The sequence below is a fragment of the Siniperca chuatsi genome, linkage group LG17 (genome assembly GCF_020085105.1).
Source record: "Siniperca chuatsi isolate FFG_IHB_CAS linkage group LG17, ASM2008510v1, whole genome shotgun sequence".
In the NCBI taxonomy this organism is placed as follows: Eukaryota; Metazoa; Chordata; class Actinopteri; order Centrarchiformes; family Sinipercidae; genus Siniperca; species Siniperca chuatsi.
In genome coordinates, this window is record NC_058058.1 from 17,960,242 (window position 1) to 17,986,593 (window position 26,352).

The 26,352-nt window shown below is 40.6% G+C and overlaps 1 long non-coding RNA gene across 1 annotated transcript; it reads right to left on the reverse strand.

Moving 5' to 3' along the window:
• Nucleotides 1-299: 299 nt before the first annotated feature.
• Nucleotides 300-22,063, reverse strand: LOC122864051. Its single transcript, XR_006375139.1, has 3 exons — nucleotides 21,959-22,063; nucleotides 20,493-21,125; nucleotides 300-500 (listed from the first exon to the last, which is right to left on the reverse strand). It is a non-coding gene; the product is annotated as an uncharacterized LOC122864051 (long non-coding RNA).
• Nucleotides 22,064-26,352: the final 4,289 nt, after the last annotated feature.

Genomic DNA, 26,352 nt, shown 5'->3' on the forward strand with positions numbered 1-26,352 from the left:
GTTCCATTAGTCTCTCTCTCTCTCTCTCTCTCTCTCTCTCTCTCTCTCATGTGCACACAAGTCACAAAGGCTACACAGCTATGTGCACACATCAAATATAGAAACATGGCAAATAAAGACATGTTAATATTAACAGAAACCACAAGGAGGGCGTTCATATAAATGTCACACACATACACACACACACACAGCACAGTGTAAACACATTTTAAACGATTCAACTTCATATGAACTTTATATGAAAGAAAAATTAAAAAAGAGAAAACAAGCAGCCAGATGTGGCACACAGTGATGGGATGGAGAGATGGAGAGGGGGAGGAGTGGCTCATCAAGGCAGCGTGGAGGTGGCTGACAGCAGCCGGGCACACGAGAATAACGGGGCGGAAAGCACTTCATTACGTCCTTTTATTCCGTTATAATCACCGCACGGCCATCACTCCTCGGCGACACCGAGGCCCAGGCACTGACACGAGGATTGATGCACCGGAAACGCGGGGCTCCTGCAACACAATAAACAACACCATTAACCAACGTGGCCCCGTCGACGCCGTAAACAGTTCATATTAATTATAGTTTGCCCGAAGCGCGCCTCCACGTTGTATTTAACCCGCCCTAATATGACGACAGCCAAGAAGATTGTCAATTATAGTTTTATATGCAGATGATCACGGTTGCAGGTTTAGCAGCTTGTAATAGAATTAGATGGAATCAATTTGAAACACAAAGCGAGGCAGAGATGAATTGATATACAAGCATGCCAAAGTAATTTGATCATCAACCAACGAAGTACATTTAGGCTACTCCAAGTAAACACGTTTGAAATTGTCTTTGCTCGAGTACAGAACTTTTGTGAGTGTCTTAGTCCTTTGTGTGTGTGTGTGTGTGTGTGTATTGTTGTATTGTATTGTTAATGTTGATGATGAGGTATGTGGGAAATCACTGATGCATTCCTATTAAAACAGACCTAATCACAGTTTTATCTTGGCTATCAAAGCATTACAGCGGTAATTTAGTGTGGACGCTTTCTAAATGTTGATCTCCAGGTCTCTGTGTTGAGGTTTCGGTAACCAAAATGTGACATTACGGCACAATTATTGCGTAGCGGGAACTTGATCACAACACCGCTCCACCCTGTCATGTGGACGAGGGAGGCCGCCACTGTTTGTCTTCTACTGCCATCTACAGGTCAAAGTGCGGTACATCCTCCACTTCGGAAATGCTGAAATATCCGTTTCATCGTTTCACTTTGACTTAATTGTAGCATACTTGTTTTTGATCTTTGGACAGTAATCTCTCTCTCTCTCTTTTTTGTTATTTCTAACTATGGCCCTATATGAATCTGCATCTATATCTTCTTAAGGTATGTTATTACCATTTTATTCAAATCTTTGTTGCTTTGCCAGCTATTTTGTGAATTAATTAAACTTTAGATGTTAATTGATTTTTTTAAATTATTTTTAGGTTTTCCATGTTTTACTTATCTTTCTGTTTTATTAATCTATCTTGATACAATAGGTCTTTTTCACTGAAGACATTTTGACATGTCACAGTAGGAAAATCTGAGGCGTAAATAATAAAATGAATGAAGGCTGAATTCCACTTAGCTCCTTCAGTTTCAGGGTCCTGGCATTGTGCATGCTGGTTCACTATCACACTGCCATGGCTTACTGGGACACTTGAATAGACTGATCGCTAATGTTATTATTATCACCTGTGCTTTTCTTTCTCTGACAAATCAAAATGGCTGCTGTGAAAAAAGGCCTATTGTGAAGCACCTTGTACTTTCTGTCAGTACTACTAATTCATATTAATTAATAATAGTGAGAAGAAGAAGAAGAAGAAGTAGAAAAGTAAGATAAAGAAAACAGTGCTTCTTCCATAATCATCATCACAATAATCACCGCCATAATCTCCATTACTGGTTGCTTATAAAGTTGATTACATGGGAAGCTAATCTTATTTGAATGTTGCACTTTCTCAGGTTTAGAGCCTAATATACTTTACATGTTAATGTGTGATGAAAATACACACACTGATGTATGCATGTGATATATCAATCAGGCAGAAAGCTTGTGAAGGGCTAATGCAATGAAATGAATGTTAAAGAAATGATACAGAATTCAGCTTCACTTCATAGATTCCTACAGTGTTTTGGTATTAATCAAACTGCAGTTATAAGGGTTTAGACACAGCAAAGCTTATTCTGCATGTAAACTGTCCTTGGACAGTATCTAAATTCCTGCACTGAGAGGAAGAAGCCTCTGTAAACAGGGATCATCAGCATGCAGTTTCTGCTTTTCAGTTAGTTTCATGGCAAATACCTAAAAACCTCAAATAAAGTCAGACTTTTTGTCTGTAACGATTTACAAGCCTACCTCCCTCCACTAAGCTCTGGGCAAAGGTATTTTCTGTGTGCAATTTGACCACATGGAAACAGCAATATTCAGAGAAAATATAGGCAAAGGATTGACCTACTCAACCCCCTTTATGTAAATTTTCAAAACCATAAAGAGTTTGAATTCCATTCAAATGGAATGTAAAAGATAACATACAACCATTAAAAAGCATTAAAGCCATAGCTCATGTTTACTCAGGACACAGAGCACAAACTCTGCAATGCTCCCAGCTTACATAACCGTCATTACTGCACAGTGATATCAGGATGAAACAATGCAATGATTTTGTGTCACTCTATCTTCAAAGTGATTGTGTCCATTCTCAGATGGATTGAATAACGGGAGGAGGATTTTGTTTGCTGGCATTATAAACAAACTGTAAAATGATCCAGTGCAAAGATGCATCTCAGGCCATCTGGGAAACACTATGCCTCACACTATTAACACGATATGTAAATATTGTGATGTTGGAACTGGTGAAAAAGCTCATGTCAAACATTTTTTGAGCAGAATGAGATGGGGATGACAGCTTACATTATGGGCTGTTGGTTATTTCCTCCCTTGTTATATATTCCCTCTGAAATCTTTTCATTTCCATTGATTCAAAGTTTGAAGTGTAAAATTTGTGATTACTGTGATATATTTTTTCAATAAGAAGGTGAAATACTGCCATATATATATATATATATATAATTACTGCCATATATATATAGTAGTAGTAACACAGTCTTTGGCCAACATTACTGTGTTCAACTCAGTCCAATATAATGTGGCCTTGGCCTACATATGCAAACCCTAGTTATAGGCAGTAACCCCCACCTTCTCTGCTTTCTTCTCTGTCTCTCTCACTCTCTCTCTTACATACATACATGCACACATCACACTTACACACACTTAAAACCTTTTGCCTTCAGCCCTGTTAAACTCAGGATATGAGTCCTGAGTGAGAGCAATAAAACCAGTCCAATAAAATGGCCCCCTGTTACTCCTACTATTGCAGCTCCTTCTGTTTTCTGTACACATACTGTATGTATGTGTTTATGTTGTAGGGTATTTTACTGAATGTATGTAGTCCTATCTATTTATCTATCTATCTACAAATCAAGGGGGGTGGTACGGTATCCAGTTGTCCATTAGAAGCCTCTTTATTATGGTCATATATCATCAAGCAGTCTGATATTACTGAAGTAATCCTATTGTTCGGATATTATATACACAGTTTTACTTTCAGTGACCAGAATGTAAATCTGATCCACGGCTCACTTGCACATATTTTAGCTGTAGCTGTCATTCAAGGCCTCCACCAGGAAACATGGCTGTTTTCATGTTACAGACACAAGACAGTCTCAAACAATTTAAAGATATGTAATACATTTTAGAGGCAATTCATAGGGCATACAAAATACTTACTATGATAAGCTATACACTCAACATTGGTTGCTGCACAGGTACAACAAATACTTGTACATAATAGACATATTATACTGTAATGATATTATGGTGATGCTGAGGTTTTAAAAAATAGCATTCAGTGTTATAGATTCTTAGTAAACCCACAACTGAGTCCTTATAGGATTGCTATAGTATTTTGACAAGGAACACAGACTCTCAGCATTCACATCTGACGGTGTCGTTGCGTTTTTCCGTCGGTAGATGGCAGACTTGAATGAATAATTTTTGCAGGAATAGAAGAACGCGCCTTGAGCTCCCAGGAGCGCGCAGCCGCCGACTGCCTGCTTGGATATTCCCCCTCCATGCGTCGTCTCGCCGCCGTGCAGTGCCCGGGTGAAGAGTTCATAGTGCGGGCTCGTCGGCGGATGATGCGGGGCCCATGTCAGAGTCTAATCTCATTTTGCAGCGCGGTGAGAGCGACATGTTATATTACTGGAATCAGTGAGGGGACCTAAAGAAAGCATGCCAATAAACAAAAGTAACGGGCAGCCTCTCATTTATAACTATTAGGAACACTTAACCTTATGGTCAGGTTATGGTTATAGATAAATCCACTAGCCATTTACTGCAACGTTTTATTGAGAGGCTATATACTGAATCATCGATATTAGATTTTAAAAATAACAGATATTTTATTGAGCCTATTTGCATCTTTTACTGTCCACTGCAACTTACTACTTACGTACTCAGCTCTCAGCGCTCATGGTTACACACACACACACACAGTCAGATGCATTGAGTTATTTCACTATTAATGTACTGTTGATCAGACTGTCCTTAAAAGCTCACTCTGCCATACTCAGTGCGTTCTCTGTTTTTCTTCCAAATAAAAAAGCTGGATTGTGTCTCCATTACACACACACACAAACACACAAAGCTACCAATTGTACCACAGTGTCAGAGCCAAACTGGGTTTGCTGTGTCCTTCAGTGTAAAGATGCACTTGAATGATAATGGCCAGTAGGGAGCACTCTGTGTAATCATAATGACCTATCTCCTATGAGTTATATCAGGATTTGTCCATATGAATCATTTTTCTGCATCATATACATACATTTAGGATGATAGTCTACTTTTTGTGTTCCATCTGAGGTGTTTTGTGGTAGCCTATGTGTTGTTATGCTGTGGAAAGAGGTGAAATTGCTTCAGATAAGAGATTAGCAGTGCTCATTTGGGTTTGTAGTTTGTTACTATACATAAGAACAAGCTTTATTTTTATTGTAATATCCTGTAGTCAGATAAATAGCTCTGATTTTGATGCAATGTGTTTTGGCAGAGAATGGCAAACCATTACACAACAAACATGAGGGATTAATGCGAAAGGGGACTAAGTGACATTTTAAAATATGAGCATCATATGTCATTTGAAAGCTGTTGTTGAACTCTCCCACAGAGTCTAAAGAAAATATTTGCATTCTTTTCAAAAATATGTAGGGTCATATCCAAAAGACTAAAGACTAAAGTGTCAGACGTTACTGCACTTACAGTAATAACTTTAGTTTTTTTAATATTAATCTCTAGTAAAATATAAATGTGTTGCTTTGAATAAAGCGGAAAAAACATTTTGAAGCCTTTATGAATTTAGATGAAAACGTCACTGCTTCTTTCCCTATAAATCCTGGATAAATCTATCAAATGTGATGCTTTGCCTCTGCATGTAAATCCTCCACTGATAGGAACAAAAGCTGTTTCGCAACATGTGACAACTTCGTACTTGCTTATTTTGTATTTACAGTGGCTGAGATTTTACAGAGAGAGAAGTCAGAGGAGAGAAGAGCATCAGAAGAGGATTTTCAAATTCAGTGTGAGTTTCTGCTGTTCCAAATTTCCACCAGTAGTTGGCGGCAGATGACTAACGCTGTGGATCATGGCTTCATCTCAACACTCACTCACCTCCACTGCTGCTAACATCACCTGCATCTTCATCCACAATGGCACCTTTTATATGCTACTAAGTTGCATATATTGTTTATGCAGCTAATTTATTTGAGAGTATGTGTAACATATTATCCTGAGAACTGATTGGATTGTTACCGTGTTAACACTTTAGCAACTGTGCAAATTAAACATAGGAAAATATTATGTGGAATGTAGTGGTGGCAGAAAAAGAAGGCTGAAAAACATCAATGATCCAGTAAGTAATATATTTTCTTAAACAAACCACACATTGCTTAAATACAAACCTTTATTAATTGTCTTCTCGACTGATTAGGCTAATGCTCACACACACACACACACACACACACACAAAGCAAGAGAATACTAGAACGAGAGACACTAAAGGCTGTGCTGCATGTGTCACCAGTCTGACCCAGACTGCACTTCCTGCTCACCAGACAACTATCGCCCTATAGTGACACACACACACACACACACACACTGGCAAGAGAGCCGACACCAGATGGAGTTGCTGACATAGACAGAGCTGATAACGGGGTTACCCCCATCATTCCCACTTACACCCTGACGACTATGGGCCTCACACGCACACACACACACACACAGACACAGACACACACGTAAGCGCGTTATCTGTGGTCATAGGCCCCTGCTCGCATCACACTCCTGTCCCCTTATCAGCACCTCTTCGCCCTGTGCTGTACTGCTCATCCTCCTGAGAGAGACACAGAGACAGTGAGACAGCGCAAGTGTGTGTGTGATTGTGGAGGAAGGCGTAGAAATGATGGAGGGAGGAAGTGTGGAAAAGATAGTGCGGGTGCAGAGGGCAGCAGACAGACACCCAGCCTGGCAAGAGAAGCATGGTGAGAGAGGACGGTGACTGAAACTGCAGAGGATGTGTGGTGTGATTGCTGAGGCGAAAGTGTTGCCAGCCAGATGTGCCACACCTCTGTATTAGTCCCTCAGCTTTGCTCTAATTCTGTCTCTCTGCAGCAGTCTGTGCTTGGTCTTTTCTCAATAATTTGACTCCAAGCCCTTTGCTCGGCTCTGTATCCTTCCTGTTGCAGGGCCCCTTCACTCTTTCCTACAGCCGCTCTCACTCATCTGTTGTGTCCTCATCTCTTTTTCTGTAACCATCTCAGACTTTACAGTTAAAGGAAATACATGGAGTGCAAGACATTAGGGAATAGAGCATCTGTGCTGCTTTTTGGAGGGGTGGAAAAGGAAGTAATAAGTTGCATGGGCATGTTAAGTGTAAATCTGTCTTTCTTTTTTCCACTTCTTCCACCTCTGAGATCCTGCCTGTCTTACCCCCCTCCACCTCCCACCTCTCTCTGACCATTTAGCTCTAACAAGTGCTCTCATAGTTAATGAAATTTCCCTGTCTCTGCTCAAATTTCTGCGATTAATCTTACTGTGCCTACTCCCACTTCTCATCCTCTCACCTCTTAATAACATCCTCTCCCCTAGTCTCCTCAGAGAAAAAAGAATCCCCCTACCCCTCCATTTTAATTTGCTTGTGTGTAATCATATGCACAGGCGAAGAGGAAGAGGAAGAGGAGGAGGAGAGCTCGGCCAACATTTGCCTAAGGCTCCATAACCTGGATCGATGAGTGGTCTTAAGTTTATCTGATTTTTATCAGCGGAGCCGACAGGGGTGCAGGTCGATGGGCTGTGCCCGCGTCAAGTTGACCTTTTCAGGGACGACGGCGAGAGAGCCCCCCCTGGGGCCCCCACGGTCCCCTGTCACCGTCTGACTGGCACAAGTCTGTTGCGCTCAACGACAAAGTCTGCAGAGACATCTATATCAGCGCCCGGCGCGGCTGACAGAGCCTGGCTGTTGTATTTATAAACTGTCCTTTGGCCGTGACACTTTGCCAATGATTGGGCCCTAATTTATGCAGGCAGATCTCCTCGGTGCAAAAATGAAAGCTAATAGAGTCATTAGCCGCTAATTCGAGCCGGAATACCTTGTATAAATTGGCTTACTTTGTAAAGCCCTCCCCGATAATACCCCCCTCCTCACCCACCACCCTCCCCTTGTCTCTCTCTTTCATCTCTCACCCAGCATAACATCATACACACTCTGAGCACACACATTTTTTAGTGCCTAAATGGTTGATGGTGTGTGTTTGTTTAATGGTGAGTGAGGCAAGCTATCTAATGTGTGTGTGCGTGTGTGTGTGTGTTTCCATCTCCATAGCTGTGTTACAAAAAATATACATACTCAATGCACCAGAGATGTTACACTAAAGAAGTGAGACTGTGTATGTATTTGTGTATGAGCATGTATGTCTATGTATACATGTGTGTTGCCATCCTGCCGTCCAAAGCTGTTAGTGCTGATGTGTTATTGTGCCGCCTGATGGCTGATTATGACATTAAATGTTTATGAGCATTGATCAGCGATAGCCCCAAAGTGAGATCCATTTCATATCCTCATTGGCCACTGCTTAACGGCATACTGATGGATGCACAATAATCTCCAGTAGGACGCAGGGAGACCAGCACACGCTGCATATAAACACACACGCACATGCACATATTCAAACACACGTATCACACACACACACACACGCAGGCTCATAGACACATATAAAGATGCTCTTACAATTGTACACAAACATTAGAGGATTCATTTTAGGACACTTGCTGAAGAATGAAATTTAGCCTGTTCATATGAAAGTGTTGGTTACAAAAGCTTCTGCAAGTTAGTCTATAACATTACATGATTGTTCGAGCTGCCATTTCCTTTGCTCATTCTATTTACATCTTGTGCTCAACTCTTTAAAAGTGCTATTTTGAAAGCTGGACCGGATTGTTGGTGGATACTGCATGTTCATCACCAACCACACATAAATTTTAAAGGCAGTAAGACAATACTCTGTCTAGTGGTGTCTGTATAGGTTACAGTTACCTCATTAGTTTGTGGTTACACAGGAAACATTGCTGAATGTGCCTGCACAGTGCAGTATCCCTATGAATAATGTCCATAGTGAATCAACAATTTGTTCCAACACAGGAAGTAGCATGCCCTTTATGTAGTGAGGATGGAAAGTGTGGAGGCCGGGGTGGTGGATGGGTGTGTAGCATGTCCAACTTGTGCGTCCTGTTAACTTTAACCTTTTTATTTTCTATCTTTCCCTACCCATAACCAGGTGTTTTAGTTGGCTAACCTTAACTACACCTTCACCACAACCTTTCCCTAACCTTAACCATACTGTAGTTGCCATGCAAAAATAATGTTGCCATTGGAAGCAAAAAAACATCATTGCGGATGTTGCAGAATCAGTGTTCTTATTTACCTGCATCAATTCTGATTATTTTTTACAATGGTGTGTCTCCTCCTGGATACATTGTGAGGTGTATGTTCCAAGTTGAACAGGTCTAAACTTTAGCTACACAAGACAGACAGAACATGGACTGACGTATCTTTAACAGCCTCTTAGAGTTACCAGGATAGTAAATTTAACTCTTGCATACTGTATGCAGAAATGCAAGAAATAGCATTCAGACAGTTTTATTTTTTTCTGCCAGTGATAGTGGCCAGCGGTGGACTACTGTGGCAGCAGTGTGCAGCTCCCAGGTGTAGGTATGTCTAACTGTAGGGCTATGAAGCGTAGCGGGCATAGCTGAAAAAAAGAGTATGCATACTCAGCAAAGTCCTTCCCAGGATAAAAAGTTGTAAAAAAGACATCTGTGATTCTGACTTATTTTATTAGACTTTCAAATGTTTCAGTAGAGACTGCAAGGTGATAAAAAAGATGTGTAGCAGGAGAGCGTGGATTGGGCTTTGCAGACATGCAGTCAGCAGAATGAGCTGCTTTGGTATCCAATAGCTGTAAATTTAAGGTTGCTACCAAGCTGGCCCGAACCACCACTATGTCAGTCTATTTATGATGTGAGCTTAGTGTGAAGTTAAAGCTCTAATGCCAGGGGTGACATATGCAGAAACGCATGGAAGAAGACCACGCCAGCTTTTTAAAAGAAGATCCAAAATTACTGGATGTTTTCCCTGGAAAGGCTCACAGTCCTGACAGCAGGTCCAGGAAACATCCCACACACTCCGCAACAGCAGGCAGCAGATGGAAAAGACTACGTGGAATCAAAAAATCTATTTCCAGACGTATTGGGAGTCACATGTGGGAATAAGATCACAGACTTAACTCTTCATTGAGATAGTTAATCATCTGTATTATTAACAATATGAAAAACTGAAACAATTGTGTTTGGCTCAAATTGAATAGCTCATGAGACGAACTGCCCAGATGTTCATTAATCTGATCATCTAAACAACAAATCATCCCAAAACTTTGGAAGCCACTTTCACTTTGTCATGTGAAGAAATCTGCTTTCTGGGAGTGGAAAACTTCCCTGAAATGTGTCCCTGAAGTTTATTTGGCTAAGATACTTTCTCATTTGTGCTTGATGCCTTTGATCTGTATACATGAGCAACACTGACTGATAATCAAAAGCAGAACACAGCTCACCTCATTGCACCCCCTAATTTGAATATGCAATCAAACTTTTCTCTGACTTCAAGGATTGAGGAATAAATAATTAAGTCAATCCAATTACTTAATTAATTATTTCATTAATCATGTGCTCACACATTTCCTTCTCCTCCATTCGTCATGCGGCTCAATGGCTTCATTACGGATCAATGTGGAGCCGTCCCCATCAAGAGTCGCACTGTCATCGTCAAGATTAATCAAGATGTTGCCTGCATGCAGAATGGGCCTCGGACCTATTGCTATAGTAACCAGCGTGTAACACTGGGAGCAATCCGAAAGTGTTGATAGATGACTGAATTGAGATGTGATTGAATGTTTGCATGAACTCTGGTGTTTAACTGGTGTTTAAACTGAACAATGTGCAAGTTTCTTTCTTTTGTTCTTATTCTTTTTATTAAAACTAGGTGGTCAGTAGTGGTAAACGATGCAGGACAAGTAACATACACTAAACATAACATGTTCATTTAATGCTTTCAGCTGATACACTTGTTAGAGCAACTCTCTGGAGCAAAGGGTTGAATACAAAAGTATTTGGACCTCACCTGTAAAAAAAAATATATATATAAAACACACAATAACAGCAAAATAATGAAAAAGAAACAAGTGCGGTTTTGTAGCCTAATCAAAGCTAACAGCATATTCAGTGCAGAGAGGAAATCTAAATATGGTGAGTTGGCTACAACAAACTTGGGTGTCACTCTGCATTCCTGACTGTGGTGAGAAAATTGTCCCAAGACTGTAGAATGAGAGACTGTAGTCGATATTGATATAAAAAAGAAAAATCAAATACCACCTTTCTAAAAATATCAAGATACATATCACACTTCTGGGCCCATTTTATTGTTGGGTGTTTTTTTTCCACTCCTGAGTTTATGAGACTATATTTATTTGGACAGATACAGAGTTGAATCACTTTTAACCATTTAGAGCAACTGTGGATTTGATGCCAGTGTGACAACTCCAGCTAGCTCTTAGTATTCATTCTGTTGTCTGCTCTGTTTTTCCCTGCCACATACTAACCATCTGTACTTGAGATTTGATATTGCACATACATAGCTATATTCCACTTCTCATTTGGAACTCACCAAGAAGCAACTTGAGATATAAGCAACTAACGAGCCTTACTGTTAGCCTTGTTGATATTTTTGGCATTGTGTATATTTTGGATTTTGGATCTGTTTATTGATATTTTATATTTGCACTCCTTCCTACTTTGTACTGCAACTGCTGCTCAACAATTTCCCTCAGGATGAATGAAGTTCTATCTTATCTTGTATAAAAAATATTTTTAGTAGCATAAAGGAACTACAAAACACAATCTCATTATACAGCCATGTGCTGTAAAATGATCAATAAATCTATCTTGTATCTTGTATCTGAACTCTCCTGTCATTTCAGATCCAGCCACTCCCTCCTGCCCTGCAGTAACCCCTTTCCCGCCATTCCTGTCACCAGACCTTCCCTGCCCACCTGCTAATCTGTTTCCCATTTCCTTCATCAGCATTGCAGTATATACTGGCCCATTTCATTCCCTGCCAGATTGTGTATGTGCTTATGCCTTAGCTTTCCAGCCTTTTGTTCTGCCTGCCTGAATTTGCCTGCATGATCCCCTGCCTGGACTTCTGATTCCCTGCCTGATTCCCTTTTGGATAAGTTTGCCTGTTTTGATCTTCCTCCCTGTTTTGACCCTTGCCTAGTAAACATGAACTTTTATCTTAACCCTTCTGTCTTTGAATTGTGCTTCTGGGTTCAAGCCGTTCTTACAGTCAAAAAGCCTAGGTTTTATTTTTAGAAAATAAAATAGAAATAATTAAGGAAAATGTAACCCACATTAAAACATGATATGAATAAATATAAATGTTTAATTAAAATGCATACATAAGTTAATTAGTCAAAATACATACTTTTAATTAATTAAGAGCCAGTTAAAAACGGTTTGACAATAATTACAATTATACACTTGAGTACAATTATGCCTATAAGAAATTGTAGTGACACTTCCCCTTTAAGGGACTTGTTGCTCCATAGTGCAGCTAGCTAGCTCAGAATGGAGCAGAGAGCAGAAAAGAGAAGCAGATGAATTAACGAATGAAATACTTTTATGAAGAGTTGATTAGAACCTGGGAAATAATACCTACCTGGTGAGAAGTTCATGAGGACCTTATTCAAATAAACTACAGCGGTTTTGGTGAGTTTCTACTCATTTCATTGAAACTTTGCTTGTGATGTGTAAGTTACACTTACTAATGCTAGCAAGGAATATTTGTGCTTGATTGTGTGGAGACAGCCATAAACACAAACTGTTTGGCAGTTAATATTTATTATATATTTTTTTATTAAGGAAACCAAATACGAATGTACATTGTGTTAGTGCAAAAAGGTTGAGTTTTATTACATGTAAAAAAGATGATGTGAGATCAAAGGTGCCTCTATGTCCCGTTTTGGGTCTGGTTGAACTGCGTAGCAGTAATATCAGGATTCACAGTAATTGCAAGCCCTTTTATGACCTGTTATACAGGTCAGGTTTTTTGTTCCTGTTTGAAGTTTGATGTTAGAGTGGAGATTCTTCCGTGGTGTGTGGGGAGGCAACACACACACACACAAACACAGGACACAAGATGGCGAGCCACCCCACGGACTGTTTCTAATGCTGTGTTCAGACTACCGGCGCCAAAGCTACAAAATGGCCAAGCGTGGCCAGCTGCAATGTCGCCATTGAAGTGTTGCTCAATCGCTCGTTGACGTAGCATAGCGTCAGCTAACGTAGCTAAATAACACAGTATCACAGCTAGCCATTGTGCATTTAAAAATGCACGTTACATACCTGGTGCTCCCGTAGCCAGCCTCTGCCAAGGTGCATTTATTTTTGTTAATGTTGCAGTAAAAAAGGGTGGGGTTAAATAGCACTGGGAACTGGCTAACAGCAAGAATACGTTTTTCTTCCATTTCTCTAGATGGAACGGAACAGAGAGTGGGACTGGTGAAACAAAATCAGATGTTTGGTTGAAGCTTCACCGCGTCATTGGAGCGCTGAAAAAAGTTGAGGCCAGCTCAACTTTGATTTGTAGCGCGTCACACCCGTCACCCAGCGACAAGTGTCGGGCGTCAGTTTGTAGCTTCATGTCACTGGCTTCCATTGAAAATGACACAGCTGAACACTGAACACTGAACACTGCTTAAGAACTCTTCTTCATCATGGCAGTGAGAGGATCTGCTGCGTATGGTGGGACTGTTGATAAAGTGTGAGTGAGTGTTTTTCTTCCCTTTTTTGAACTGAACTGAATTGAAGTGTCACACTGTTTTATTCTGCATTTGGTTCATAATTATCAATGTTGTGATTTGAGATATAATAGTGTTTCACTTTATTTTGATTTGGAAACTGTGAAATTGTCTCCTTACCTGTGAAAGGAAGGGGAAAAAGAGTTAACTCAAGGAGATAACAGAATCAAAATAGGCACAACCTATTAGCCTAAGATAAGATAGTTAACGTTAACGTTTTTGCAATGTTATGTAGGTGAAAAAAGGCAGTCCTTGAAGTTTGTTTTATGTGGGAGTTAAAAGACCAGATCCTGATCAAAGATAACTCTGAGATTTCTTACGGTGGTGCTGGAGGCCAGAGCAATGCCATCTAGAGTAACTATATCTTTAGATAATGAGTTTCGGGGGTGTTTGGGGCCAAGCAAAATAACCTTAACAAAGTACTTATTTTAACCCAAACCATGATCTTTCCCTAAACCCGAGCAGTTGTTTTTGTGCCTAAACCTAATGAAACTTTAACTATAGAATTGTCACATCATAGAACTGATTTGTAACGGTTTTGGAAGGCATAGGCAAATTAGGTTGTCCTGCTAATAGGGCTGTCAGATCAGAAAATGCTCATATGTGTTGTTGTAGAGGGAATGGACAAACTAAGTATTTTGATGTTTAATTTGTTGGACTTGTTTTATTAATGCATCCTCAATACTTCCTTTACATGGTTTTCATAGGTAAAAATCTTCTAGCAGTTGAGGTTTTAAATATGGTTAGAAGTTTAAATTGGACATTTGTACATTTTAACCCCTTGGTAGGTTGATTTCATACTGTGAACATGTTAGCTAGGTAAAGAGCTGCATGCATTTTAGGCAAATTTTAAACCAACACACCTTAAAGAAAGCCACATGTTTTCCTCCCATTACCTACCACTGCAGCCTCATGTTGAGACAGGGAAAGTATTTTAAGGTAGAACTCTGAAATGCATTTGATAAAACAGATATGTCATCACTACAATACTCGCAACACTTGTTTTTGTTGCTAAAAATGACTCAGACGGCTATGATACTGTGGTTTTGTGGGTTTGAATTTAACTAGCAGCCTTTGATACTATATCTTTGTGACTGCTTCCACTGTACACTACAGAAGCAAAAATACAATAATCCTTAAAGTCAGGAGCCTCTGGAGCAGCAATGAGCTTTACATTGATATAAAAAATATGCAACAGAACGCAACATGAACAGCGAACTCATTAGTGATGCTACAGTTGTCATGCCAGTTATAGGTCTTGCTATTTTACAATCTGTTGACAGAGTAGGCTTTGAAATGTGTAAAGTTTGACAGGACTGATAGGAAATAGGTTGCTTGACTAAAATTTGGATAGAAATCTTTGAATTAAGAAATGTATTTTATGGGTTAGCCTTGCTTTTCGGTACACATGAGCGCCAGCAGCAACAGACATCTGGTCCACAGCCAAAGACAGCCTGACTGTGAAGAAGCTAAAGCTTTGTAAAAGGTCCAGCTGACACAAAATGGAATGAATAACTGGATGAATGTCAAACAGGTCTGATGGAAGCCACTATGGAGACTACATCACCAGTGACTGCTCAGGTCGCTGCTGTTTGTGCATTAATGTGTGTGCATGAGCGTCTGCACGTTTGCGTGTTTTAATCTGCAAGTGTCTGTGTGTCTCAGAGTCTAGATGAGAACAAACACAGGAGCTGTAGGACGAGAGAAGAGACGAAAGAGGGGAGGGAGGGATAGATCCTCCCTGTTTAAGTCTAAATTCCTCGTTTATTTGTTTGATTAATTTGCGCTACGCCATGCTGTAACCTCGTTCTGTCACATGCCTCCTTCACTGGGGTTTATTTTAGCAGGGCGGTAAGTGGCCCCATAATGTCACTGTAATACTGGGTCAGGCTTTTCCGACTGGAGGGATGGGACTGGGGAGGAAAGAGAGAACAAGGGATGAGAATGTGTGTGATGGGAGGACGAGGAGGAAAACGTCCCTCGTTCATCTTCCAAAAGTGAGTGTTAAAATAACACCTGGCATGAGTGGATTCACTGTGGGTGTGCTGGAAGGATCTGCACAGCAGGCTAACAGGAACTGTCAGTGGAGATGCACACACACATGCACACACACTCACTGAGAGAGAAGCTAAAATCTATGCTAGATCTTAAAAGTGAGAATTCATATTGCTAACACACATGAGGGACCTGAACCTGCAAGCCTTCATCTGTCAATATCCTGGGATGTCAAAACCTCTTGGTGAGGATGCAAATGGTTGAAAATGTATAATTTTACAGGGCTGTGTGTGTGTGTGTGTGTGTGTGTGTGTGTGTGTGTATACATTTTTGTGAGTGCGTGTCTCTGAGGTAGCCATGACAGTGTTCACAAGCGAGGTAGATGGTAGTGATGGTACAGAGTTTAGAGGGATAGAGGAAGAGACATCTTGCATATTAAACACACTGTCGTCTGGCTGTCTTTGGCCAACTGAGCAGTGAGGAGATAGGGAACTAGTCAAATTACCGGCCATGCTCGATTCTGTCTCCTGCACTGACAAGACTGTCAGAGATGGGATTTAATCTCTTAATAACGAACAGGACTGGGGATGTTTTTTTTTCATCTTTCACTCTTTTTCCTTTGACCGTCTTCTGATCACATCTGGTCATGTCGACAAATCACACGCATCTCTGAAAGAGAAATATCCATGTCTGAATATCTTATATTCCCCCGCTCTTTTCCTCTGTATCTTTCCATCCCTCCATCTCTCCGTCTCTAATACAAGCTGTCGTGCTAGATCATGATTGATCAGGGCCTTAGTGGCCAACGCCAGCTCTCCCTCTCCCGCTGCGGAAATGAATGGGGATCAGATGCGCTCTAGCTATGAAGTTGGATGCTGAGTTATTGGTGACATGAGCTAAAGAGAGGAAGAGAGGGAGAGATGAAAATGAGGAGGAGGCAGATGAAATGAGTTGAACATCTACTCTGGGATGTATCCGCTCTTGGAAGTTTTTGTTTTCCGGGAGGACTTACAAAACACTTGAATTCATAATACCAAGTCTTCTTGTCTGTGATATCAGAATCAGGATCAATAATCCTTATATGAGAACAGCATTTACCCCTGTCTCTCTACATTTTGTTTCCGTTTAACCTTACCTTTGCACATGATGCAGATGACACTACTTTGTTGGATGTGCTTTTAATAATGGTAATAAACTTAAGCAGTATCACAACAAGCAAACCAAATCTTTACTATAGTCCAAGTAATCCTACAGCTATGCATAAAATGTTAAAGTATACATTTTATATTTAATGGACAACATTGGACCACTATTATTTGCTGACAACAGGTTGACCTGGGCTTTGGCATTACTTACTGATATGAATCTTAATGCCCCATTTTTGATGGGGCAGTTGAGAGGGCTGTGTCTGTACATTTTTGTAAACTTAAACTTAAATCTTTACACAGCATTTGGCCAGGTGTGCGGTGATGTGAAAGTAGGCAGGGTTTGGTCTTTTTTCATTCTGGACACAACTACTTCCGTCACTTTTTGCATGTACAACCAATTGCCAACCAATTCAAAATCATGAATGTCTGAGAGACTGAACGAAAGTGTGCACCATTTGCCACATATGTACTATTTCATCACGTTTCACGCCTCACCCCGCCTTCAAGTGTTGCAATTAGGAACAGGTATAAACACTTAATAGGTGGTTGGATGACAATGACATGTCATACAAACTAGTTTGTTTGAAGCATACTGAACCCTTTCAGACCAAAAAATAATAAATAAAAAATGTGCTCCGTGTGAATGGAGTAATGAATTATCAAAAGTGGCTTGACATTTTACATTGGAAAAGCCAAGCTAACACCACTTTGAATGGTTAATCTAAAACATACAGGGTAATACAACTTGGATTTTGGACTAGTTATTGTCCATATCATGCAGGGGTTTGTTATATAATAACTGTTTTATCACTATTTGATGAGAAAAATGTTAATGTCACATACTTCGATTCTCAAACTGTTTTGTATGTTTCCAGCCCCTCCTCTTCCTATCTGCTGGCTGTGAACTCAGCATGTGATTGGTCCCATTGTCCCTGAGCTTAAACATGAGTGGTCCAAACCTCTAACCCTCAGGGTTGCAGCTGCACCCCCCACCTCCATTCCTGCATGGCGGTCACTATGGCGACAGTTGTAACTCTGGTGATTAATGCCCCAGGAAATGAAAGTGTTGCCAGGGACGATGTAGGAGCATTGTAACTTCCTGTGTTCCGCGGGGGCTGGAATGCTTTGGTGTCCGACATCGAGCCTTTAGCTAATTAGCTAAATCAGCTCACTGGGGCTTAATTAGAAGCAGCTCGCAGACACACCCGTGTCCAGGGGCTCTTTAATTACCCTCAGGTTTGTTAGGAGAGAAGGGCCTCAAGCTGGCTCTGATTAACTGGCTCTGTGCACTTATAGGGGTGTGTGTGCTTTTGTTATGTGTGTATGAAAGCGTGTTTGTCACCCATATTAAAACTTAAATTTAAAGACCCACAGGGTATGCTAATACCTTACTGTGATGTAAATATGGTGAACAGATGACAACTTTTCATTTAGACTCAGGAGGGCAGAGGATAGGAAATGTGGATGTAAGAGATGTGGAGAACAGAGTGGTGAAAGACACGGTAGATAACTGGATAAGAGATTGTGAAAGAGATTTCTACAGCTAGTGAGTGACAGCTTTGTAGAGGAGTAGAAAGGGGATGGAAAGGCAGAGTGAAGGAGTGTAACAGAGTGTGTGAGAGGAAGTGATGAAGATGGAAGGAGAGAGATGGTGCCAGTCTTGTGTAAAGGAGGAGTGTGTTATCTGTCCTTTCATGGTGGTTGTCAGCCGGAGAGGCCAAATGCCTTCATGTTGTCTCACCATGGACAAACAGCAGTAATTAGAGAGACACACTCACAGTACAGTGCAACATTATACACACAGAGAGCTGCAAAATACATCCCTCTGTTTCTGATTGTGAAATATTCACTCAATACTCCAAAAATATATTTTACAACTAAAAGGCTTGGAATTGCTTATCTTACAACAGAAAATGTTTCAAATTTTCTCATTGCAAATAGTCCTTTTTCATCGCAGACATTTTGACTTGTGTCAGTGATAATGTTTACAATGTCTCTGTTATTTCAACTGCCCCAGTAAATCATAACAGTGTGACAGTGAGCCAGCATGCACAATACCAGGACCCTCAAACTGAAGCAGCTAAATGGAATTTAGCCATCATTTAAACCTGTGTTTTTCCTACTGTGACATGTCAAAATGTCTTCTGTGAAAAAGGCCTATGGTCTACAGTTGTTGAGAATACGATTTACCGGCAGGCTAAACTAGCTAGGCTGTGCAGAAGGTTACTTTATCCAGTCAAAAACATTGCAACAACTGCCCTCCTCTGCTGTTCTATGATAGACCTTTTTCACAGCAGACATTTTGGCATGTCATAGCAGGAAAAGTACAGGTGTAATAAATATATAAATGTATAAACATATATGGCTGCATTCCATTTAGGTGAGCTAGTTCTAGGGTACTGGTGTTGTGCATGCTGGCTCACTGTCATGGCTTACTGGAACACTTAATGGAACAGAGCTATCATTAATGATCCCCTGTGCTTTTCCTGCTTTGAAAAATCCAAATGCCTGATGTGAAGGTCTCTTAACCAACTTGGGAGGGAAGAGGCAGGCATTGGTCTACCTCCACACTAAGCCAGCTAAACCTGAAAACACAGTTTATATGTGAAAATGACTTGCACCCACACTAATATTTTCAGGTCATTTTTACTTACAATCTCTGTCCAAAAATGTAAGGATGTAGGTAAACCATAAAGGAAGTGGGACATACGCAGCCTGGTTACTCTGCTGAGTGTCAGCTCGTTACATCTTCTATACTGTTTTAATAACTGAAGTCTTTTTGATTTTGTTGTTCTCATTGACATATTTTTCTGTTTCTGTTGTCAGACAACTAAACAAGCATTCAATAGTCTTGCAATTACTGGTCATAAATTCTACCTGTTAACCAAGGCAAACAAATTACTACATGTAGTGATATACTGACATTTATGAGTGATCACAGAGAGAGGTAGAGGCAACAGAAAGTTGTCTTCTTAATTTTACAGCCCCAACTGTCATTTTTTTGCCAAAAGTTGTTCTGCTAATCCACACTAAAATGCGAGGCTGGCATTTCAGGGTTTATGAGAAGCTCCACTCTCAGCTCTGGTGGAAATAGTACATTAACTCAAGTACTGTACTTAAGTAAAATTTTGAGGTACTTGTACTTTACTTGAGTAATTCAAGTTTATGCTACTTTATGCTCCTACATTTTGAAGGAGAATATTGTACTTTTCACTCCACTACATTTATCTGACCGCTTGAGCTACTAGTTAATTTGCAGATTCAAATTACTAATACAAAATATAATGAACTAATAAATTATGATGTATTAATATAGATTAAGCTACTCAGCAGTATATAAAGTAGTTACAATTAGCCGCACATTTAGCAGCTGCAAAATTAAAGTAATGCTTACACATTAATGCATCCATAGTTACAATCCATTGATTTAATATATATGATTCTGAAATTGGCCATTCTGCATAATGAGTACTTTCTTTTGGTACTTGTACTGTTTTGTACTTTTGCTTTTAAGTAAAATTTTGAATGCAGGACTTTAACAGAGTATTTCTACACTGTGGTAAAGGCACATTTTATGGATATTAAATCTATATGTGCATATAGCTTTAATAACCCCATTGTGGAACTAATAATATTCACACTTCTACCTGAGATCAACTGTACCCAACAGTGCATGAGCAACATTATTATTTTAACAAAATCTCTCTTGCGTTAAGAGAGGAAAGACATTGCCCAAACTTATAATGGATTCGTTCATAAATTATTTTAACTTGAATTTCTGTTTAAATGGTTTATTGAAAAGCACTTACTCACAGTGTCTTGAGGATGTGTTGCATGACTCCTAGTAATGCTGCATTTCACTCAACGTTGGAGGTCGGAATTTCCCAGTTGAAATTTCCGATTTCTGACCTCCATGCGTTCCAGGTACACAACGTCAAGCGTAAACAAAAAAACATGGCTGAGAGCGGGTGTGGCTTCGGAGGATCCTCATCTACAACTAGCGGTGTTAACCAGTGGTGAGAGAAGCACATTGGTCCACCGTCGTAATGGAATATAATTGTAAATGATGTGATTCGAGCTGACTAGAGCTGACTAGAGCTGCCATCTTCTGCGAAGGAGCAAGCTATATATACGTTTAGGAGTATTTGATACTCAAAAGACAGATTTTCAGTGAAATATTCCTTTAACAGCAATTTCCAGTAGTGTTTTTTTAGTGCTGGGTGAGAACTTAGTCAAACTTGCTGTCATATTGTTGCCACAGTGTTGTGTATGATGATGTATCCATGTTCTTTTGTGCTCTTCAAAAAGTGCTGTGCCATACTGTGTCAGGACTGGGTGAGACGAGCTTCGTATGGATTCATTGATTGACAAGATGACTGGAAGCTGCCAGGCTTGAAGCATTGAGTTGGCTCAGTCGATTTGTCCTTGGCTGACAGAGAGGACTGTGATGACACACAGAAAGAGCACGCTATCAAAACACAGTCAGTGTAATAGAGTAACACAGAGAGAGTGATGGGAATGCATACACAGTGAGGAGCGATTAGAGGTTTGATAAGGATGATGACGATAAAATTAAATGCAATGATTTTGATGTTGTTAGTAATGATGATGATGACGTTAATGATAATGACAGTTGCTTTGTTAATGTCTTAATAAAATTTCAGTGTTTCTGCTTCCAGTTACATTCATTCAGTCATACTGATTAATATTTGGAGCATTGGCACCGGATCGGTTGAGGGATGGGAAGGAAAAAGTTGGATCAGTTAGATCAACCCTTGACAAAGTTAATGGCGATGATGGTGATGTTTGTGATCGTGATATGTAGGTAATGATTTTAATGATGATGACTGCGTCTGTAGGAACATTCATGATGTTGGTGATGATTATGATAAAGATAATCGTGGTAACGGTAACAAGGCTGATGATGATTGTGGTGATGATGATAGGTGATAAAGTTATTGCCATTGATTTGCATTTTGGTGGTGATGGTTATGATGGCGGTAATGTTAATAATGTGGTGATGAAGATGTTGGTGGTGCTACTGTTAATGACAGAACTTATGAAGATGATAAAAATGATGCTGCTTTCTAGTACTAGGATCCATATGCTCTTTGCTAAGAGTAATAATTATATTTGATGGTAACGCTATATAGGCTATTATACGCCTATTGTGTGATCTAACAGATCCTTGGAGTGCAAGTGATCACACACACACACACAGCGCACCGTCGCAGCCTGACAGTCCTCCCTCTCCTTACGACTGTAGAGAACGCACCTTCAGCCATTCATCAGTGTCACCCTGTCGCCGTCGGTTACGGCCCGGGGCCCGTCGCGTCTTCATTACGGCCCGAATAAATCTGAAATAAAACCACAGATGATTTATTAGCTTCCGATGGCGTCGCGCTGGTTAGCATGGTCTGCCGCCACTCGGGCCTAGAGAGACAGTCCTCAGACATGAGCAGCAGAAATCTGATGTGACAGGGAGACGTTTGTGTGATGATATCAGTCTGTGATCACAAGTTCTGCCTGATGAGAGGAGGAGGGCATCCGGGAAACTGTCACACGCCAGCAGCATTTATTTGCTGCATGTATGTGTGAGGTGCCTTTCCGAGAAAAGCACAGAGCTTTCAATGAATATCTTTGTTTCTGTATGATTTTATGCAAAATCCTGGACATCTTTTTTTTTTTAGAATTTTGTTTGGGAATACCTGGTTTATTTCCTGTTGATGCTGGAATTAATGTTTCCATTTAATATTTAAACAAAGAAACAGGGGAGCAAGGTTTTACTTGATAATACAGTATTTTGACATAGGATCATGAAGTGATGTTTCACATAACTTTACCCATCACTCAACATTACCCAACAAATCTCAAATGGGCAAGAGATGTAAAGAAGTCTCAGAAAAATCAGAAGACACTAGGGTGTTTTTCACAACTGCTAAGTAATGTTTTACAATAACACTCAAAGTCAACCTCCTAATCCACAAATTTCAATCCAAAAAATTGTTGTTGAATCTAAAATGCTTCCTCACATTACTTCTCAGATGGTTCACCGTTATATCCATTTTGCATGGCTTGCTAGTTTTCTTCATTCTACATTAACAAATAGAACAACAAAAGCCTGGCTTACTGACAGAGTGACCGGGCATGCTAAATGTCAGACAGACAGTACATTTAGTATGAGTCATGGCTTGTTATGTTTATACACTTAATTTTGAATTTGGATGAATCATTAGAGATCAGATACTCAGATCAGAAGTTTTTTCCCCCACGCTCGAATAGTGGTTCAAATGTTGAATAAAAAGTGACAGCCGTACTATCTAAGTGTGCTAGACAAGGAAAAGCGAGTAAATGCAAAACACCAAACTGCATTTCACACACTTAAATCTTGTGCATCACTTTATCTTTTTAACAGTCTTCATGATGCTCCACTTTATTTTTGAATGTGTATTTGAGTGAGTCTAAAAAAAAATGCTGCTTAATTGCCCCAAACATCTTTTTACATCGGTTTTATTCTGTCACACTTTTTAAGATAGATGTCACATATTCTCTTTCCCTGTCCTGTATTGTTGCTTCTGTCCAGCTAAAGGGGTTAGTATTTAGACTGATATTTCTCTCGTGCCCAGTGGAGCCTCCAACCCTGGATCTGTCCCAGAATGGCCATTTCATCGGCGGCCCATCCAGATGACAGAGCTCCAGCTGACTCCAGGCCAGTTCAGCGGGGAGAGGCACAGCTGAGACCTGCAGGTGTCACATTGTCCTGCTTGTCACTAACCCAATTACACCTGGATCGCCGTGGACACGCTCACTCCAGCGTGCAACATAAGAGCACAGACACGTACAACAACACAATTCATGTGCAGCGTGGGTAAAAGATGAGGTAAGCCTACACAAAACCCCTGACATCCAGGAAATTAATTTCTTACTAGTCGTTAATTAATTATGCATTAGAAAAGGCAAATAGAGTAGATGATGGCAAGAGAAATGAGACATTAAAGGAAAAGTGGATTTTCAACACCCTTCCACCCTCCCCTGTATATCTCCTGTCCCTCCTTTTACTTCACCATTCTTTCTCTCCTTTTGCTCTTTTACCTTCAGTCTCAACCAATCCTCCTGGCAGTCACTCCAGTGTCTGGTCTAACGGTGTGTGTGTGTGTGTGTGTGTGTGTGTGTGTTCCTCCAGGAACTCGTGGGTATGTGAACATGTGTGTGTATGAGCATCCAGCTACACACTCATACCATAGATGTATTTTTGTGTGTGTAAGGTTGTGGTAAAGCACTTACACTGTGTGTGTGTGTGTGTGTGTGTGTGTGTGTGTGTGTGTGTGTGTGTGTGTGTGCTCTAATGGTGTTTAATGCCCAGACTAATGGTTTCAGCAGGGAATCCTTGTGCGGAGCTTGAGTCCAGGCCTGGGCTGATCGCTGGCAGGACCATTCCTCATCCTGATACTGCATGGAGGTGAGAGCCAGGGGAACGCATACACACACACACATTCATGCACACACACACTCACACATACACAAACTGTCTCTGCTTCTCACTAGCTTGCTTGCTCACACTCACAGATTCTCTTCCTTTGTTTCTGACTTTTATCCTGCATCTCTTGCTTCCTCACACTCTTTTTCCTTAACTTCCTCATATTATCAGATCTCTCAGATCTGTCCTGTGTGTAAATGATGTGAGTATATTTTATAAATGTTTTTCTTTTTGTCAACAAATCTGATGAAAACACCAAAACTAACAGTAAACTGATCTTATTATCAAGTATTGTCTGCATAGCTAAAGCCTGATAGCTTATTCCTCTCTGCCATAGAGCTCCATTGTTGTCAACAAACTATGAAAATCTCATCACAGTTGCGATGGTGAGCGACATAGATGCACTGGGTGACATATTGCTTTATTATAATGAACATGGGCACTGTAGCTCATCCTACATATCGCCATAAACGCCACCATAATTAACAAGCTAGTGCACCAAATATGTATTAATCTGCAGCTGAAAATAGTCACCAGCAAACACACTATTAACTCATATTTGAGTAACATTTGCAAAAACTACAGTGCCCAGCAGTTTTAAGAAATTATGTAGTTTTTGTTCAAAATTAAACTATATATTCGCAACCCGTATTTAAGGATTTACCTTCTCCAGGAACCAATGGGCCTGGGGCTGAGAGCCACGGACAGGCTTGTGAAGTCGGAAAGCATTTAGAGATGGACTAACGTACTGTTAATGTTGGCCTTTTCATGGCATTTGTTGACCATACAAAAATTATAGAATGACGCCAGGCTTATCCTTTTAAATTATTGTTTGCTTTCATCAATATTCTGATGCTTATTATTACTCATATTACTCGTGCTTACTTTTTTCATTTGTGCTCGTACAATAACAGTACTAACAATAATAACACAAAGTACACATGCAGAGAACTACAGAAATGTTGATTTAAATAAAATATTAATAGATTTCATAGACAATTCCAGGTATTTTTAGTTGTTGGTACTATATACAAGGCACAAAAGGGCAGTTGCTTGGCCTCAGGGTTGCTTGCTTCGAGGATTAAGGGCTCCTTTGGGCCTCAGGGACCTGACTCACATGATCTTAACTGGCAGGTGGAGAGGGCTAAAGATCCTTTTAGATGCTGGAGCTGAAGTACAAAGGAGGCTTTTGGCTTGGCAACGAAGAATGTGCGCGCGCAAGTTTTGTGGACTCACATGCAAGGATGAATATACTGTATGTGTGATTGCTTGTGTGTGCATGAGGGAGTTAAGATACATTTCAACAGGGGCAGAATCAGATTAGGGAAAAGGGTTAGTGTGGCTTGTAAATATAAAAGAGCGAACGCAGATTGTGGGAAAGGGGAAAAACGGCAAGGCTAAAGGTGATAAGATCAAACAGTAAGGCTTTGGTTAATATGAAACTGTGGGTTGCACATAATGGCTTGAAAAGGAAAGGTTAGGGGAGAGGAGCAAGATGAAGGAGTGCAGAGGTGGGGAGTGCAAAGTGGTAAAGACAAGATATACGGTGGTGCTGGAGGTGGGGGAGAGGGGAATAGAGTGGAAGGGTTGGGCTAAGATAAAACAGGAGGCAGAGGAGTACAAGGGAGGCAAGCCTGGAGAGGAAGGAAAGGAAAAGGTAAGGTGTGCGTTGTTGGAGGGGCGAGAAGGGCAGAAGGTGATGGAGTGCTGGGAAGGAAGTGAGGGGAAGGCAGGGGGTATTTGGGGTGTGTGTATAGGGGTGTAAGCGCTATGGGGGTACAATGGAGCAAGGCAGTGGGGCTAGGGGGGTGTGGCAGTACAGATGCTCTGTGACCGGGTGTCACAACTCGGGCCACGAAGCTGAATCCAACAATTAATCACTGGGCCCCTCCGCTTGTAATCAAACGGGCTCTGGCCATGATGTATGAGCCATGTCACAATTACTGACTCACACTCACACGCTTGCGCACACACACACACACTGCATTTAGAGTTGATCATGTGCACACATGCATTCACACATGTATGAGGATGAATACACACACACGGCACGCTGAACAACCTCTGGCGGCTCACTAGGATTATGGCTGTCTTCCAAGAGGCCACAGGGGCAGACTTCAAAGACACAAACATAAACATCGTACAAAGCCAACACATTATAATCTTAGTCAGCAACACGGGGGTAGCAGAAG